Here is a 5,902-nt window from a genome sequence, read left to right as displayed (position 1 = left end):
CCACATTTTTGAGAAAAGAAAACAAAGAAACCTCCTCCCGCACTGAATCAATCCTTTGCAAGGACGACGGACGACGGGAGGACAGAGAAGGTAGGCGGCCACCGTGAGCAGCCGCTGAGCATGCGCACTGCAGCCCACACCGCATAGCAGCCCGCGATGAGCAGGCTGACAGTGGGGAACTGGACTCAGCTTGTTCCCCGCACGCTGCAAAGGCCGTGAGGACACCGAAATCATCACGGCGTGTGTGTGCAAAGCTTATGATCGGCAATCATCTGACTTGGCCCTTTTATTCTAAAACACATCGCTGGAGGAGATGAAGGCTGAACTTGGATGCCAGCAAAGGGCAAAGAGAAGGAATTAACCTTGCTGAACTTGAACTCCTCTTTAGACAAGTGAAATATTTTGCAGGTTTCCCATAGCGTTCTGCACCAATTTCCAAATCCAACTGGAATTTGAAAAACATTTGATTCCTCCCCAGGTTCCAACTCAACCTGAGAGATTGGGTTTGAATTCAGGCTCCACCTCTACGTGGCTTTGGCAATCAGGCAATCTGTTTGTGTGTGTGTGTGTGTTTTTAAGATTTATTTATTTACTTGAAAGAGTTACACAGAGAGGGAAGGAGAGGCGCAGAGAGAGAGAGAGAGAGAGAGAGAGACAGGTCTTCCATCCACCGGTTCACTCCCCAGTTGGCCGCAAAGGCCAGAGCCATGCCAATCCAAAGCAAGGAGCCAGGAGACTTCTCCAGGTCTCCCATAGGGGTGCAGGGGCCCAAGGACTTGGACCATCTTCAATTGCTTTCCCAGGCCATAACAGAGAGCTGGGTCAGAAGTGGAGCAGCCAGAACTTGAACCGATGCCCATATGGGTTGCCAGTACTACAGGCAGCAGCTTTACCCGCTATGCCACAGCGCCGGGGCCATCTTTTTTAAATGTGATCACCTGGAGACATGGCGTCCCTCTCCCCAGTTTCTGGGGGTACCTTGTTCCAGTTTGCAGGCCCTCCACCTCTCCCAGATCAGGCAGAGGAGAGTCATGGGGGAGGGGCAGAAGCCAGGGAGGCTCCTGGAGAAAGGTGACACCCAGAGTCCACCAAAGGGAGGGGAGAGAAGAGTGGGCTCTCTGAGAATCCACCACTGCAGCTCCCCCGTGCCTTCCTCCAGAAGACCACGGTTATGAGGGTCTCAGGTCTTTCTGTGAGGCTGGGGGTGTCCACATGTCCCTCCTCAGGCACCTGAGCCCAGCCACTCTCCTTGCTGGTCCTGGGACACTCAAGGACTGGGAACACACACACACACACAGGTGCCATCTGTCTTGACTTCTCTCATCCCTGCCATGCCCCTTACACCTTATTCCAACACCTAGCTGTGCACCTCACACACACAAGAGTGTAGAGGTCTTTGTGGAAATGGATATATGTTAATATGATCACCCCGAAGCCCCTCTTACAGAGTGACTTACGTGTTTAAAGGTTTTAAGAACATTCTCAAACATGCTGGGGTTAAAGGGCACATATTCTCAGTCCAGTGAGTCCCCTTTCCAGACACCTGTGAATATAATGCATTGTTCTTGTTAAATGCGGGAAGAGACTAAAGCAAAGCAAATAAATAAATCAGTAGATAAATCCCTCTGTGCAACTCCTGCAAAAACACTTGGCCAATGGCAGCACCACTGTTGCTCAGGTTCTGGGCAGCCACAGGAGTAACTGCTCACTCTCATGAGCCACGGTGTTCTCACTGAGCCCCTCCCCAGCCACCCACCTAAGCCCCCTGTGTCTCCAAGCCCACCGTCAGCCTGGATCCGGCTCCAGCTCTTTGAGCTCTGCCTCTTCTTGCCCCTGCCACACAATCCCTGATGTGCTCCTGGCCCCAGCACCTGCCGCCAAGGCTCCCTCCTTCTCTTCATGTCACTTCCAGCCCAGTGATCCTAAACTGGCTGCCTGCTTATCCCACATCAGCATGTCTTCCTTTCAAGAATTTTTTTTCTTGAGAGGCGTGTGCACGTGCGTGCACACACACACACACACACACACGGGGAGAGTAAGAGAGAGAATCTTTTACTGCTGGTTCACTCCCGAAATACTCAAAATGGCTGGGGCTGAGTCCAGGCCAAATCCTGGAGCCAGCAAACAATCCATGTGAGTGGCAGGAACCCAATCATCAGAGCCTCACTACTGTCTCCCAGGGTCTTCACCGACAGGGAGCTAGAGTCAGGAGCCAGAGCCTGGACTCCAATTCAGGCACCCAATATAGGCATCTTAACCACTAGGCCAAACACTCGATCCCAGCTCTTTATTTTAAAGAATACTTTTCATTTGATTCTTATTTTAGACCTTGCTTATATTCTTGCTGAACTATGGTCTTTTTTATCTGTTGAATTTTTATTTTGTGGAGCATTAAGCCTTTGATTATAATGTAAATTTAAAATAAATTGTATCAAAAATAAAATATTATGTTGAAAAAGAAAAAAAATGCAACTCAGGAATATCCAAATAGAATAGGACAAGGTCTGGGGTGGGGTGAGGTGGGCTCTTCTGTACCAGCAGAGTAGGAGTAAGTTGGTGCTTAGGTAACATTTTTTAAAAGATTTACTTATTTGAGAGGGAGGGAGGGAGAGAGGAGGGAGGGAGGAGGAAGGGAGGGAGAGAGAGAGAGATCTTCCATCCACTGGTCACTCCCCAAATGGCCGCAACAGCTGGAGCTGAGCTGATCCGAAGCCAGGAGCCAGGAATTTCTTCCAGGTCTCCCACATGGGTGCAGAGGCCTAAGCACTACTGCTTTCCTAGGCCATAAGCAGGGAGCTGGTTAGGAAGTAGAGTAGGTGGGACTTGAACTGGTACCCATATGGGATGCTGGTGCTGCAGGCAGAGGCTTAACCCACTAAGCCACAGTGCCAGGCCCTTAGGTAACATTTAAAAGCCACTGTGTTGCCTTCTTTTCTGTTTACTTCCTGCACAGAACAGGAAGAATTCAAGTTGTGCCGAAGAAATGAGTGACTGCATCCTCCTGCAGCTCCTCCCTCCTGTTTATCTAGAGCTGCTCAGGCTGCATAAGTTGATGGCAGTCATCTCACTAGTCCCAGTGATCAATTTCTGTTCACAATTGATCATAATGATAGGACTAAGAGCCAAAGGGAGCACATAAACAAGATTAGTGTCTGCAAATACTAGCTGATAGAATAAAAAAGGGAGAGAACGATCCAACATGGGAAGCGAGACACAGCAGACCCATAGAATGGCAGATGTCTTAAACAGCACTGTGGCCTCAGAATCAACCCTTAAGGCATGCAGATCGGGCTGAAAAGCCCATGAGAGTATTTCAGGCATGGAAAGCCAAAACACTCTGGCAAACAAACAAACAAACAAACAAAAACAAACAAACAAAAAAACAAAACCTAAATGAAAGATCTCCGCGAGTGAGATCCCAGTGGAAAGAGCAGGTCATCAAAGAAGGAGGTACCTTTCTCTGAAGGGAGGAGTGAACTTCCACTTTGACTACGACCTTGTCTAAATGTGATCAGAGTCGGTGAACTCAAAAGGCTTCCATAGCCTTGGCAACTCATGACAAGAGCCTTGGGTGATTACTGATGCCATAAACAAGAGTGTCAATTTGTAAAGTCAACAACAGGAGTCACTGTGCACTTACTCCTTATGTAGGATCTCTGTCCTTAATGTGCTGTACATTGTGATTTAATGCTATAACTTGTACACAAACTGTATTTTTCACTTTGTGTTTCTATGTGGGTGCAAACTGTTGAAATCTTTACTTAATATATGCTAAACTGATCTTCTGTATATAAAGAGAATTGAAAATGAATCTTGATGTGAATGGAACGGGAGAGGGAGCGGGAAAGGGGAGGGTTGCGGGTGGGAGGGAAGTTATGGGGGGGGGAGCCATTGTAATCCATAAGCTGTACTTTGGAAATTTATATTCATTAAATAAAAGTTTAAAAAAAATAAAAACAATTAGAAACATCAAAAAAAAAAGTTGATGGCAGTCAAAACTGCAGAAAGACAATGCTAATCACCCCACTAGCAACTGCCCATCTCTCCCGGCGAGAAGAAAATTCCCAGGTTCTGAAGAGAACAACAAAATGTGCATGGTGCTTATTAGCACGGTTTCTCTTCCTCCCCCGGAGAGGACATCCTGTGCAGGAAACACGAAGTGCTACATTCTGGGAGAATAAACAGGCAATTGTGAAGAAATGATTTTAAACAAATAATTGCTGGGAGCACAGAGCCTGAAAGAAAGGTTTTTTGGTTTTGTTTTTTAAGATGAAGCAACCGACAAGACCACTGATTGCCTATTGTTGTGAGGTCCTTGTCCTTCAAGGGAGAAATAAGGCTCAAACTTCCCCACTGCCATCACCCATCGCATGCAAAATGGCCATAACCCTTTGCTCTCTTCCTACAACTCAGCTTTCTTCCCCGCACGCCACGGATTTCCCAAGCTAGTCATCCATGGATCAATGCAGCCTGCGGAGTATGTGACGCTGGGCGAGGGGGAAGAAGCAGGGCACCATGGGTAGGAAGAAACAACTTGCTTCATTAACAAAATCCTTGAATCAGAGAGGGCAATGGGGGTGCACCCAACACCTCTTCTGGTCATTACTGCCAACCCCAGCCTGAGACTGGGGTGCTGCAGAGGGAGACAGCTTGAGACCTGCCTGGCAAGGGGCCGAGAACTGCCAGGGGCTGAAGCTGGACAGTGGTGAGACAGATGCTCTCCTCATCCGTATCTGCATCTCGGGCTGGGGACCTTGCACAAGTGCCTGCACCTCCTGCAGTCCCAGATGCTAAAGTGTAACGAACACCGAAGATTACCCTAGATAATGCCTATTAAAGCCGCTTACTCAACTAAGCCTACTCTCACCATGTGATGCAGTAATTGTACTCCTCGGAACTTACCCCAAAGATCTAAAACTTATGTTGACACAAAAACCTGAAGATGGATGTTTACAGCAGCTTTATTCACATTTACCAAAACCTGAAAGCAGCCAAGATGTCCTTCAGGAGCTGAATGGATAATAAACCATGGTATATCTAGACAATGGACTACTGCTCATGTTATAGGGAAATGAGGTATCAATGGGGCCAGTGCTGTGGCAATGCGGGTTAAGTTGCCGGCTGCAGCGCTGGCATCCCTTATGGGCGCCAGTTCAATCCCAGCTGCTCCACTTGCAATCCAGCTCCCTGTTAATGGCCTGGGAAAGCAATGGAGGATGGCCCAGGTACTTGGGGCACTGCACCCACAAGGGAGACCTAGAGGAAGCTCCAGGCTCCTGGCTTAGGCCTGCCCTAGCCTTGGTCTTTGCAGCCATTTGGGGAGTGAACTGGCAGATGCAAGATTCGCTCTCTCTCTCTGTCTCTGTTTCTCTCTCTTTCTCTTTGCCTCCTTATCTCTCTGTGTAACTCTGACTTTCAAATAAATAAATAATCCTTTTTAAATAAGGCATTAAGCCATGAAAAGGCATGGAGGAACCTTCAATTCATATTACTAAGCAAAGGAAGCCAGTCTGAAATGACTTCATCCTGCATGATTCCACCAACTGTAACATGACATTCTGCAAAAGGTGGAACTACAGGTTGCAAGGGACTACAGAGAGCTGAATGAACAAGCACAGAGGATTTGTGGGGCTGTGACATGATTCTGTAGGACCCTATAATGGGGCACCATGTCATTGTACACTTCTCCAAGCTAAGAAGATACACAACGCCAGAGAAAGATGTGGAGTTGAGGTGATAATGCAGGTTTCTTGATGGTAAGAGATGTAGCATGTGGTAAGGGTGTTGATGAAGGGAGAGGCTGTGTGTGGGGTGGGAAGGGAGAATGTTGAAATCTCCATACTTTCTGCTTTTGCTGTGAACCTAATTTTGTTGTGAACCTAAAACTGTTCTAAAAAAAAGT

This window comes from Oryctolagus cuniculus, chromosome 5, assembly GCF_051225735.1.
Source record: "Oryctolagus cuniculus isolate XC-2025 breed Fujian yellow rabbit chromosome 5, ASM5122573v1, whole genome shotgun sequence".
Taxonomy (NCBI): domain Eukaryota; kingdom Metazoa; phylum Chordata; class Mammalia; order Lagomorpha; family Leporidae; genus Oryctolagus; species Oryctolagus cuniculus.
This window is presented reverse-complemented; position numbering follows the sequence as displayed.